Source organism: Coregonus clupeaformis, unplaced genomic scaffold (genome assembly GCF_020615455.1).
Source record: "Coregonus clupeaformis isolate EN_2021a unplaced genomic scaffold, ASM2061545v1 scaf0311, whole genome shotgun sequence".
Taxonomy (NCBI): domain Eukaryota; kingdom Metazoa; phylum Chordata; class Actinopteri; order Salmoniformes; family Salmonidae; genus Coregonus; species Coregonus clupeaformis.
In genome coordinates, this window is record NW_025533766.1 from 375,631 (window position 1) to 389,449 (window position 13,819).

At 43.2% G+C, this 13,819-nt stretch overlaps 1 pseudogene; it reads left to right on the forward strand.

Annotated features, from left to right (window-relative positions):
• The first annotated feature begins 11,783 nt into the window (after positions 1 to 11,783).
• LOC121557048 overlaps positions 11,784 to 13,819 on the forward strand; it is a 47,098-nt pseudogene continuing 45,062 nt past the window's right edge.

Below are 13,819 nucleotides of genomic sequence, written 5' to 3' on the forward strand. Positions count from 1 at the left end.
TAGAAAAAGGCTGTAACGTAACAAAATGTGGAAAAGTCAATGGGTCTGAATAATTTCAGAATGCACTGTATATATTAGATTTTCTATCTCATTAATACCTCATTATTAGAGGTATTAAAGTAGTTTTTGAAATAGGTCACTGTAATTGCATCTACGGCCACCGCGTGTCCTGTGTATAATGGTCATATTAGTGGGTCCAATTTTCCAACATAATATTTTTTTACTGTTGCCTAGACTCTTAGAAAAAAAAGGTTCTGGATAGAACCAAAAAGGGTTCTATGCTTGCTTCATATATGGCACCCCTAAAGGTTCTATATATACTGAACAAAAATATAAACGCAACATGTAAAGTGTTGGTCCCATGTTTCATGAGCTGAAATAAAAGTTCCCAGAAATGTTCCATACACACATAAAGCTTATTTCTCTCAAATGTTGTGCCCAACTTTGTTTACATCCCTGTTAGTGAGCATTTCTCCTTTGCCAAGATCCACCTGACAGGTGTGGCATATCAAGAAGCTGATTAAACAGCATGATCATTACACAGGTGCACCTTGCGCTGGAGACAATAAAAGGCCACTCTTAAATGTTTTGTCACACAACACAATGCCACAGATGTCTCAAATTTTGAGGGAGCGTGCAATTGGAATGCTGACTTCAGGAATGTCCACCAGAGCTGTTGCCAGAGAATTTAATGTTAATTTCTCTACCATAAGCTGCCTCCAACGTTGTTTTAGAGAATTTGGCAGCACGTCCAACCGGCCTCACAACCGCAGGCCACGTGTAACCACACCAGCCAAGGACTTCCACATCCGGCTTCTTCACCTGCGGGATCATCTGAGACCAGCCACCCGGACAGCTGATGAAATTGAGGAGTATTTCTGTCTGTAATAATGCCCTTTTGTGGGTAAAAACTTATTCTGATTGGCTGGGCCTGGCTGCCCAGTAGGCAGAAATTGGTTCCTAATAGAACCCTATATGGAACACAAGGGTTCTATATGGAAACAATTTTGTTTCAGTGAAGAAGAACCCCATGGGGTTCTGATCAAAATAGCAATATAACCCTTTTGGTTCTATCCAGAACCTTTTTTTCTAAGAGTTTAGGTTTTAACTCTGCCCGATTTGTATGTATATAATCCTTTATGACCATACAGTTGAAGTCGGAAGTTTACATACATCTTAGCCAAATACATTTAAACTCAGTTTTTCACAATTCCTGACATTTATCCTAGTAAAGATTCCCTGTCTTAAGTCAGTTAGGATCACCACTTTATTTTTTAAATGTGAAATGTCAGAATAATAGTAGAGGGAATTATTTATTTCAGCTTTTATTTCTTTCATCACATTCCCAGTGGGTCAGAAGTTTACATACACTCAATTAGTATTTGGTTGCATTGCCTTTAAATTGTTTAACTTGGGTCAAATGTTTCAGGTAGCCTTCCAGAAGTTTCTCACAATAAATTGGGTGAATTTTGGCTCATTCCTCCTGACAGAGCTGGTGTAACTGAGTCAGGTTTGTAGGCCTCCTTGCTCACACACGCTTTTTCAGTTCTGCCCACACATTTTCTATAGGATTGAGGTCAGGGCTTTGTGATGGCCACTCCAATACCTTGACTTTGTTGTCCTTAAGCCATTTTGCCACAACTTTGGAAGTATGCTTGGGGTCATTGTCCATTTGGAAGACCCATTTGCGACCAAGCTTTAACTTCCTGACTGATGTCTTGAGATGTTGCTTCAATATATCCACATAATTTTCCTTCCTCATGATACCATCTATTTTGTGAAGTGCACCAGTCCTTCTTGCAGCAAAGCACCCCCCACAGCATGATGCTGCCACCCCCATGCTTCAGGGTTGGGATGGTGTTGTTCGGCTTGCAAGCGACCCCCTTTTTCCTCCAAACATAACGATGGTCATTATGGCCAAACAGTTCTATTTTTATTTAATCAGACCAGAGGACATTTCTCCAAAAAGTATGATCTTTGTCCCCATGTGCAGTTGCAAACCGTAGTCTGGCTTTTTTATGGCGGTTTTGGAGCAGTGGCTTCTTCCTTGCTGAGCGGCTTTTCAGGTTATGTCGATATAGGACTCGTTTTACTGTGGATATAGATACCTTTACCTGTTTCCTCCAGCATCTTCACAAGGTCCTTTGCTGTTGTTCTGGGATTGATTTGCACTTTTGGCACCAAAGTACGTTCATCTTTAGGAGACAGAACGCGTCTCCTTCCTGAGCAGTATGACGGCTGCGTGGTCCCATGGTGTTTATACTTGCGTACTATTGTTTGTACAGATAAATGTGGTACCTTCAGACGTTTGGAAATTGCTCCCAAGGATGAACCAGACTTGTGGAGGTCTACAATTTTTGGCTGATTTCTTTGGATTTCCCCATGATGTCAAGCAAAGCGGCACTGAGTTTGAAGGTAGGCCTTGAAATACATCCACAGGTACACCACCAACTGACTAAAATGATGTCAATTAGCCTATCAGAAGCTTCTAAAGCCATGACATCATTTTCTGGAATTTTCCAAGCTGTTTAAAGGCACAATCAACTTAGTGTATGTAAACTTCTGACCCACTGGAATTGTGATACAGTGAATTATAAGTGAAATAATCTGTCTGTAAACAATTGTTGGAAACATTACTTGTGTCATGAACAAACTAGTTTTAATGACTCCAACCTAAGTTTATGTAAACTTACGACTTCAACTGTATGTACCTCTGTGATTAATTATGATTGACTATGCGAAAAAGTGAATTGAACTGTCTCTTTAAATATATTTATAATGTTGAGCCTGATATCTAGCCTTGGAGTTCTGTTCAGGGATGATATCACTGAAGGATGGATTTGCATTGATTTATTATGCGAGACCTTTTTAACGTTTATCCTCAAAAGCACAATCTGTGCATTTATGGGAAAATATGATACCTTTATGTTCCCCTAAAGTATGTTTTGTACTGTAAATTCTGTACAGGGTGTATAGGCAGTAGGCTAGAACTCCTTATTACTGGGTGGGCGATGCTACTGCGTGTCTCAGCAGGCTATGCAATTAATTAAGGCATTCAAAGTATTCACAGCCAGTGCATGAGTGCAACCTGTATCACACATGGAAAGGCTCCCTCCCTTGTGAAAGAGATATTGATCTCAATGGGACTCCCAAATAATAATAAATAAATAAATGGACCGTCGTCAATTGGCTTTTATTTTTATGTTTTATAAATGGATTTCCAGCCTACCTCTGCGTGAAGTGGCACAGCACTATACCACGACAAATGACTAACAGCAGTGTATTCACAACGGTCATGCAGATGAGCAGTGGCCGCTCCGACTGCCCTGATGCGTTTTCATTGGGTAGCAGCCCAGTGAACTTGTGCGGAGAGATAGAGAGACCGTGAGAGAAGAAAGCTGCGGGGTCCATTTAACACCAGTAGAGTGCACCCCGCTCCACACGCGCTGGGTCACTTCGCGAGGAAGCAAGGGGCTGGTTTCTCACACTGCCTTTGCTGCACCTCGGAAACATTTTAAAGGATCTGTTTCAAGGACAACAGCGAACCTCCTCTCATGCCAGTGCGTTTAACGTTGGTAGGGAACAAATCTGGTGTTTCGTTTCGTTCAAACGATTGCACATTGCGGTGTCTAGTCGGACGTTTTACTTGGATTTTAGGAGAGGAAGCGCGGTGTGCGCTCATTCCCCTAACCATGGAATTATGGATAAAGTTGATGGTGTTGTACGGATGCTGTTTAGGGGCAAGTGCTGAGAATGACGCAGCAGGTAAGAGCACACATCTACACATCTTGTTCAATAGGCTACAATGCATATTCTTTTGGTACAGTTTTCCATTCGATCAATGATGTTGTTTTTAGAAGTGTTCAAATTGCGTTGGTGATTGTGGACTGTGGAGAAGGTGTTGCACTCAAACTCTGAGCGAGTTTCTAAAGAGGTTAATATCACCACAGAGATGCTATTCATTCCTAATTCTATGAACGCGACCTCCACATAGTGAAAATGTGAGTTTGCAATGCATAGACTGAAACGTATCTTATGTGCTGAAATTATTCGGGCTGTAGTCGCACTTGACGCACTGTGGAAGGAATAGACCTATACCAGTGTAATCCGTTGTTTTTCTTCTTCTCATTTTCATTACAATTATTAACAGAATTGTTTATCTTGAATGAATGGTGTACTTTTATATATATATTTTTTAGATTTTTGTTTTTATAACAGTACTATTTGTAATGTTTTTGCTGTTGCTTTTTGTTTGGCATTCTTTATGCGGATCTACTAGGTCTATGTTAGTACGTATGCCGAATACCACAGAGTTTCTTAACCATCTTTGGTAATACACAGTGTTGCGGTGTTTAGGCCTACATTTGTAAAACCCGAGTAGCCAGTACCCTACTTTCTTGGCAAAGTCAGTTGCTTGGATTTCCCTCTCAATGAGCTGATATCATGCTGACAGCACCTACCTTGCCTGGTGGTTCATGTCCAAACACGAATCCGGTGAAGTATTTGAAGAGGAGAAACGTGTCCAATCTAAAGAATGTTCCTGAGATTGAAATCTACATCTACCTTATCTGGTGCATCTGAAATGTTTTCTTTAAAATGAATGTTATAAAGCTCTTAATAAGCAGTAATAAAAACATCATTATATACTCATAAATTCAATTTTAGGTCATTGTATATAATTTGACTTAGATACTTTTTCTACCTATATACACAGTAAGCCCTCTAGGAATTCCAGATATGTATTCCTTCAGGATACCTTTTCAAGCTTGTTTATTAATAAGGCAGGTTCACTTTCACTGGACTGGCTCCAATGCACTTGCCTTGCAGTATTCATCATCATAAAGACTGTTTCCTTTGGGAGAGTGATACAGTAGACTGGCCACACAAGTGAGGAACTGAAGGCTAGGGTGCATCCTATATGGGATCCTATTCCCTGTGGAGTTCCCAATGGGCCATGGTTGAAAGTAGTGCACTATATAGGGAATAGGGTGGCATTTTGGATTGGATCCTCAATCTGAGTGCTGGTCCTATGGTGCATTGAAGACAACCTTTATTCTGTATCTCCATAGGAGGGAGTTTCAGGTCTCATACTATAATTGGATTGGACTCCTTACAAATAGCAATAGAGTGAGACAAATAGAGTTGGAGAGTATTTCTAAGACATTATATTACTCCAATAGTGAACGCAGTCAAGCATTTTAATTTGTTTTTTTCACCCCCATTTATCAGACAGACTGAGCCCTAAGAACAATCCATACCTCACTGATACCTTACACAAATAAGGTTTCAGAGTCAATAGAATATTTCTTAGAGATTGATAGGGCTGAACTTTCCTACCTCTCTATCATTAAACACGGGTTGGGGCATGTGTGTGTGTGAAGATGTGATAGTGTGTGTTTGTGGATGTTTACTCCAGGTTCTTGGTCACAGTGACTAATATTAGGTAATGTTAGTGTGTTGTGACAGGGCATCGGTCCCAGTCTGGTGAGTTGTGCTGATATTTCACCATGATGCCCTTCCCTGCCCAACCCATAATGATAATTTACATTAACCGAGCAGCATACGTAATTAGTGTCACCCGCTGATGGAGCGTGGCTTGTCACGCGGGTCATTATTGGCCTATTTCCCCGGTTATAAACCTGACCTGCTGACTTCAATCTAAATTAATTTGGAGAGGGTCCCGTGAGAACACTGTGGAGGAAAGTCATTTATTATCTGGACTAGCTGTTGGGAGGAGAGCGCTAATGGGCTAAGCTAGCACCTGAGGGGGGCGTCACCGCTCACTGGCCAGCCACAGCAAGGTGGTTTTGTCCTAGTGGTAAATTGGCTCAAAACAAGCCTGATTAATTACAGATCAACTATACCTGTATTTCCCTGTTGAGGGGTTTTCATTACTCATCAGCATTGTTGTCAGTAATGTTTAGTCCGAGGATGAAAAATGGCGCTAGGCTAATCTTCTTGTGATGTGGTCTATAAGTGATTATGTAGTGTAATCAGGAAGTGGCCTATCTGAGGTAAGGTCACAACACTTTCCCTAGATGAAAGACTACACAATCAGCTAAACTTTAAAGGACTAGTCAACTTTTTTTTAAAGCCACAATCCTGAGTTTGTGTGTCAGACCATTAATCAGACCATTGAACAGCTAGGATGAGATATCTTATCCTAGTAGGAAAAAATACAGATTCCCTCTTTAAATAGCCACTACTCATGGAGGCTATTGCCTCTATGATGATGTCACTACATTGCTTTGCTCCAGACACAGCCAATACATTCCAATCCTCCTCTCTCCAAGCTACTGCTCCAAACCATGTCCTCACTCTCCTTCCAAACATCCTTAGTATATTGTAACAACATTAGACCTTCAAAAATAGACAGACCTTATTTTAGCCCCCAGGGTTGATGTTAATATACTTGAATAAGTCTATACAGAGAAAGCAAGCCACTTTCCTGGACATTGATAGAGGTAATTCAGCAGGACTAGTGAACAAGGCTACTTGTCAACCGGTGCTTATAGAAGTGTGTGGAACTAGTAGTTTTCAGAATAAAAAGCGATCCACTTTCATGAACATTTATGAAGCGATGCTCTCTTTAACATGAGTGTGCTACTTGTCCACAGGCATTTACAGTGGGGGAAAAAAAGTATTTAGTCAGCCACCAATTGTGCAAGTTCTCCCACTTAAAAAGATGAGAGGCCTGTAATTTTAATCATAGGTACACGTCAACTATGACGGACAAAATGAGAAAAAAAAATCCAGAAAAATCACATTGTAGGTTTTTTTAATGAATTTATTTGCAAATTATGGTGGAAAATAAGTATTTGATCAATAACAAAAGTGTTTTAGTACTTTGTTATATACCCTTTGTTGGCAATGACACAGGTCAAACGTTTTCTGTAAGTCTTCACAAGGTTTTCACACACTGTTGCTGGTATTTTGGCCCATTCCTCCATGCAGATCTCCTCTAGAGCAGTGATGTTTTGGGGCTGTCACTGGGCAACACAGACTTTCCAACTCCCTCCAAAGATTTTCTATGGTGTTGAGATCTGGAGACTGGCTAGGCCACTCCAGGACCTTGAAATGCTTCTTACGAAGCCACTCCTTCGTTGCCCGGGCGGTGTGTTTGGGATCATTGTCATGCTGAAAGACCCAGCCACGTTTCATCTTCAATGCCCTTGCTGATGGAAGGAGGTTTTCACTCAAAATCTCACGATACATGGCCCCATTCATTCTTTCCTTTACACGGATCAGTCGTCTAGTCCCTTTGCAGAAAAACAGCCCCAAAGCATGATGTTTCCACCCCCATGCTTCACAGTAGGTATGGTGTTCTTTGGATGCAACTCAGCATTCTTTGTCCTCCAAACACGACCGAGTTGAGTTTTTACCAAAAAGTTCTATTTTGGTTTCATCTGACCATATGACATTCTCCCAATCCTCTTCTGGATCATCCAAATGCACTCTAGCAAACTTCAGACGGGCCTGGACATGTACTGAGCTTAAGCAGGGGGACACGTCTGGCACTGCAGGATTTGAGTCCCTGGCGGCATAGTGTGTTACTGATGGTAGGCTTTGTTACTTTGGTCCCAGCTCTCTGCAGGTCATTCACTAGGTCCCCCGTGTGGTTCTGGGATTTTTGCTCACCGTTCTTGTGATCATTTTGACCCCACGGGGTGAGATCTTGCGTGGAGCCCCAGATCGAGGAGATTATCAGTGGTCTTGTATGTCTTCCATTTCCTATTAATTGCTCCCACAGTTGATTTCTTCAAACCAAGCTGCTTACCTATTGCAGATTCAGTCTTCCCAGCCTGGTGCAGGTCTACAATTTTGTTTCTGGTGTCCTTTGACAGCTCTTTGGTCTTGGCCATAGTGGAGTTTGGAGTGTGACTGTTTGAGGTTGTGGACAGGTGTCTTTTATACTGATAACAAGTTAAAACAGGTGCCATTAATACAGGTAACGAGTGGAGGACAGAGGAGCCTCTTAAAGAAGAAGTTACAGGTCTGTGAGAGCCAGAAATCTTGCTTGTTTGTAGGTGACCAAATACTTAAAATACTTATTTTCCACCATAATTTGCAAATAAATTCATTAAAAATCCTACAATGTGATTTTCTGGATTTTTTTTTCTCAATTTGTCTGTCATAGTAGACGTGTACCTATGATGAAAATTACAGGCCTCTCTCATCTTTTTAAGTGGGAGAACTTGCGCAATTGGTGGCTGACTAAATACTTTTTTCCCCCACTGTAGATTAAATATGTATGCAAAGGTTGTGTGTGTGTGTGTGTGTGTGTGAGAGAGAGTGTGTCACTGTCAGGCAACATTGCCGCCATAGATGGATTATAATTATTACTCTCATCATTCTGAGGGACACTGTCAAGACACTGATTATAATCATGCAATATAATGGTGTCTCTTAGTGCCACTTAAGGGCCGGGTGCTGCTATATGAGCAACATGTCATCCTATTCATTCTCAAACAGCAGAGATTGGCAGAGATTGGCCTATCATACACACACACTGGGCTAGATGATTGGCCTATCATACACACACACTGGGCTAGATGATTGGCCTATCATACACACACACTGGGCTAGATGATTGGCCTATCATACACACACACTGGGCTAGATGATGGACTAGCATGTTTCCTTTCCCCCAGCGGTCTGTTGTGAAGACCCTGTCTAATGGTTTGTGTTCCCGACAAGGCACCAAAGGAATGTCATTATGTGCTTCAGTTCCTTCACAGCTTACCGCTTACCTCTGTAGCTCAATTGGTAGAGCACGGCGCTTGTAACGCCAGGGTAGTGGGTTCGATCCCCGGGACCACCCATACGTAAAAATTTATGCACACATGACTGTAAGTCACTTTGGATAAAAGCGTCTGCTAAATGGCATATTATATTATTATAATTAAGGATTATTATTCATTATTCATACGCAGAAGGTCATACATATGTATGTCTTCATCCTTTTATCCATGTCTATCTGATCTGCCATCAACACAATTATGCTACAGCACATGGTGTTCAGAATGATTACAGTAATAACACAATATGAATTTTACATGAAGAATTTGATGGGACATCACTCCAACGTTCCGTAGTGTATAACTGACCTAGTCATAATTCAGTTCTACTTTGATAAATCGTGTTATAACAGCACAGTTGTGTGCATGATTCCACCGTGTTCCAACAGCCGAGGGCTACGCTCAGTTTTATGACGGACGGACGGAGGAAGAGAAAAGAGATGGAGGGAGAGAGTGGTAGAGATGGAGGGAGGGAGAGAAAGAGATGGAGGGAGAGAGTGGTAGAGATGGAGGGGGAGAGAGAGAGAGAGAGAGAGACAGCTTTCTCTCTCCCTCTGTCTCTCGCTCTTGCTCTCTGTCTGTCTCTCTCTCTGTTTCTCTCTCTTTTGCTCTTGCTCTCTCTCGCTGTCTCTCTCTCTCTCTCTCTCTCTCTGTCAGTCTGTCTGTCTCTCTCTCTCTCTCTCTCTCTCTCTCTCTCTCTCTCTCTCTCTCTGTCTCTCTCTGCCTCTCTCTCTCTCTCTCTCTCTCTCTCTCTCTCTCTCTTCCTCTCTCTCTCTCTCTCTCTCTCTCTCTCTCTCTCTCTCTCTCTCTGTGTCTCCCTCCTCCCACCTCACCTCCAGTTCCACTGGCATGGCATCCACGTCTCTTTGAGGTGCCGCTCAAAGTTCATTTGCATCATCACCCGTTCGTTGGCCGGTGCGCCCTGCCCGCCCGCCGCGGGGTCGACTGCACTACCACTTTTTTTGTGTTGCTAAAACGCTTCAGGCACCAATTATCATCCTCCCACTCAGTTGATGAGTCTACGTCCGCAATATCATATCACTTTTAGGCCCTATTAGTGGATCAAAATGTTCCTGAAAATAACAGCCAAGGAGTTATGTTTAAATTAGTAACTCCATGATGGACCAGCAAATCTTCCTCCTCGTTATTATGTGTGTTAATTAGCCTGCTCATCATGCTAATCATGCTGTAGCCATTTTAATGATGTTTTTCACCCCTTGATCCACGTTCAATATTGATATTTATTAGCGAGGCATGCTATTAGCCATCGGCAGAGGGTTTATGTGTTTTCAGTGCAGGCTGTGTGGCAATGGGACTCTACCCTGTATCTGACCAGGTGCTCTGTGTGTGTGTGTGTGTGTGTGTGTGTGTGTGTGTGTGTGTGTGTGTGTGTGTGTGTGTGTGTGTGTGTGTGTGTGTGTGTGTGTGTGTGTGTGTGTGTGTGTGCGTGTGCGTGTGCGTGTGCGTGTGCGTGTGCGTGTGCGTGTGCGTGTGCGTGTGCGTGTGCGTGTGTGACCTGTGGATCCATCTGGTCAGTGGGCCTGCTGTGTGTGTGCGGTAACACTCGGCCCACAGTCCACAATCATGTCTGCCAATCAATTCCTTCTCTTATCCCTCTCCTCTCCTCTCCTCTCCTCTTCCTCTCCCCCCCCTCCCTCTCCCCCTCCCTCCTCTCCCTCTCCTCTCCTCTCCTCTCCTCTCCTCTCCTCTCCCAATTTCTCTCCTTAACATTCCCAATGTGTCTCCTATCGGACTGTGTTCAGGGCTCCTGATTCCCTCCCTCCCTCCCTCCCTCTCTCTCTCGTTACAAAACGTTCAGATAGAAATGAATTGTCTAGAACAGATAGGATTCTGTGTCATGTAGAATTTATAATTATACCAGCTCAATTCGTTCTATTTCTACTGTCTCTGATTCATTTAGCTAACGTCACAGAACACAGCCAAGCCCATTGCCAGGATGAAAACGGCACTAGCCTCTTTTTCTCTTTCCTATATCTGAAAGATGGCATTTCCATTCTCCACTTTCTTTAATTGCAAATGACGCTCTGACATTCTGCTTCTGATAATGTTTCATTTGGGCGTTGGAACACAGACAGTCCATGCTCATGACGCTTCTACGTTATTTGGTATTGGCGCTCAGAGCAGGGGCTTGTTCAACTGTGACGTTCAGATAGAACTGTGTTGTGCAGAGCAGATATGACCGTCTGTCATGCCATCGTGTCAGCTCTATTCATTCTATTTCTACCTGCGATGTTCAGAACATTTCACATCACTGAATACACCCCAGTCTGAAGATGGGTGATCACATTATAAACGTCACAATGATAACTCACCACAGTTTAATCTCTACACACACACGTGCGCACGCACGCACACACACACGCACACACACAAAGTCTTGACACACACACACACACACACACCCCTTCACTCTGTGCTATGGGAGTCTTTGCCTGGCCCCCACAAATTAAAGTGTCAGTGATCACTGATGTGGAGAGAAGCTTGTCATATTAGTTACATTGGATCCTGTTCTTCTGTAGTCTCACCCATAAGGCTTCAGCTCTGACATCACACCAACCAACATGGCTCCCTGGGCAATAAATGCCAACATGCTGATTGGGAAATGTGTTTTGTTGATGACAATGGAAAATAAACGCCCTGTGTTTTTGTGCCAGCTCGCTCACAGATAAGTTTGTTTGCCTTCCTTACACATTCTGAGGGACATGGGAGTAGCTTAGCATTTGGAAAACAAGTAACATTTAATTATGTGCTGGGTAAAGAATGAACAAACACATATTCAGTCTGTCTGTCAGTCAGTGCCTTGGGCTTTGTTTTGAATGAGACTGCTCTCTCGCTCTCTCTCTCTCTCTCTCTCTCTCTCTCTCTCTCTCTCTCTCTCTCTCTCTCTCTCTCGGCATGGTGAGTGGGCAAGAACCAACAGACCCCGCTGGCTTTTAACTTCGGCCATTTTAATTGGCTGTGAACTGATAGAGCTGTCTCCTGACAGGTGGCCTCGGCAGATGGCCTCATCCAATGGGCTGTGTCGCTACGGCGCCCGCATCGACTGCTGCTGGGGATGGACCCGGCGCTCCTGGGGTCACTGCCAACGTGAGTAGTGCCAACTCTACCGTGCCCGCTGCTGGGTTAGGGTTACCGGGGGCAACCAGGGTTACCGACAGGGGTTGCCGTGGGTTACCAGGGTGTAGTTGCTGGGGTCTAACCACAATTGGGGTGTAGAAAGAGGATTAAACACCAGTGTAGAAGACATATAGTAACTAAGGGCTCTGGAACACACTCTCCCCAACGAGTACACGCACACACACTCGTTCATAGGCACATACGTGGACATACACACACAAAGTGTGAAAGCAGGACATTCTTTGGGGAAATATTGATTCTTTCTGTACCGCGTTCTGGAAAAACACACTGACATTTTCACTGCTGCTGTTGAGTTTTTCTGTGTTGGGGAAATATATTCTAGCCGAGAATAAGGCTCTAATGAGCAGATTCCCATTATAAGCCTGTAGCCATATAAACAGATAATTGTAAATGATTGCCGTGAATGTACAGTATATTTAGTAAATGTCATTTATATGTAAATGCAGGTGTGTAGGGAATCAATTTGGTGACATTTTGAGTAAACCCAGTCATGGATTCAGAGGATGCCCCTACTGTAAATATATATCGTTTTACTAGAATGAGCCTACTTTAGCCTCAATATACCTCGTTTTACTAGAATTAACAGTGCTACAGTATTACATTATACCACCATCTGACATTATATTGACCCTTAATAAAATATCTAGCCCTATGGTCAAATATTGACTCTTATGGAAACAGAGAAGCATTGGCTGCTGCCATACTGTGTAATTATATCCTGCAGAGATGTGTGAATGATATTAATAGGGAGCGCTGAACGTGTCGAGCAGCCTGACAAATGGGAGATACACTGCATGGCTTGGTGCACACATGATGATACAGCTGTTGCTTCGGCTGCGGAAGTGTGATGGGTGACACAACGGGCTTACTCACGCACAACATGTAGAGAGTAGACTGAGTGAGAGAGACTGGGCTGCATGTTGGCTCCGCCTCTGTCAATCTACTAACCTAGAAGCCTTGGGGGTGGGGGGGTATAATGCTTCATGTCATAGTTATAATACTTCATATCACCTTCATAACCTTTCACCTCATGTATTTTGTTGAGCTGTTTTGTTGTTGTTGTTTTTTTGCTAATCACTTGTCATGACTCATGCTATAATCATGCTAGATTTTTTGGTGTTTGTTCATGTTGTATTTTTTTTAGACAAAAACTCAAATGGAACACTGCTGGTCCCTGTCCAAAGGTATTTACTTCACTTCAAGGTCTATTGTTTCCGTTTGGCACTGGGCCCTGTTATGGTAGCCTGGTCCCAGATCTGTTTGTGTTGTCCTACAATGACCAGAGAAGCTAGCAAGACAGTACATACTGACCTGGGACCAGGCTACTGTAATGGTGGCCCGCCTAGTGCCCTTTCCTTCTCCCCTAGGTGAGGGTGTTGAGCTCAGTAACCTTCACTTGGTTTAGGTTTGGCATCAGGCCCTCCTTTCAGACGCTCTGTTACAGCGGTCGACCTAGTGCCCTTTCCTTCTCCACTAGGTGAGCGCGTTAGTGTTGAGTTGAGTAACCTTAGTGCCTGTAGGTCCACTTATCGTGTCAGATGAACATTCTGCCTCAACGCCAGCTGACTCTCCTCTTTATCCCTCGCTCCTCATTTGAGGTGAAAAGAAAAACAGAATATGGTAATTGCATTCTCACATATACCCTAGCTTGAGAAAAACAAGTTATGGTAATGACATAGCTACTCAGACTGAGAGCCAGACCAAGACTGTGCTTGAGGGACCTCAAGAGACGAGGCTCAAGACAAAGTAGCAGAATGGGAAGCATTTGCGGTTGCTATTATTTGCGACAGCCAAGGCCCCAACATGTCGCTAGGCTAGATAGCTAAGAGCTCTGCTGTTGTGTTGGCAGGAATCACTGTACT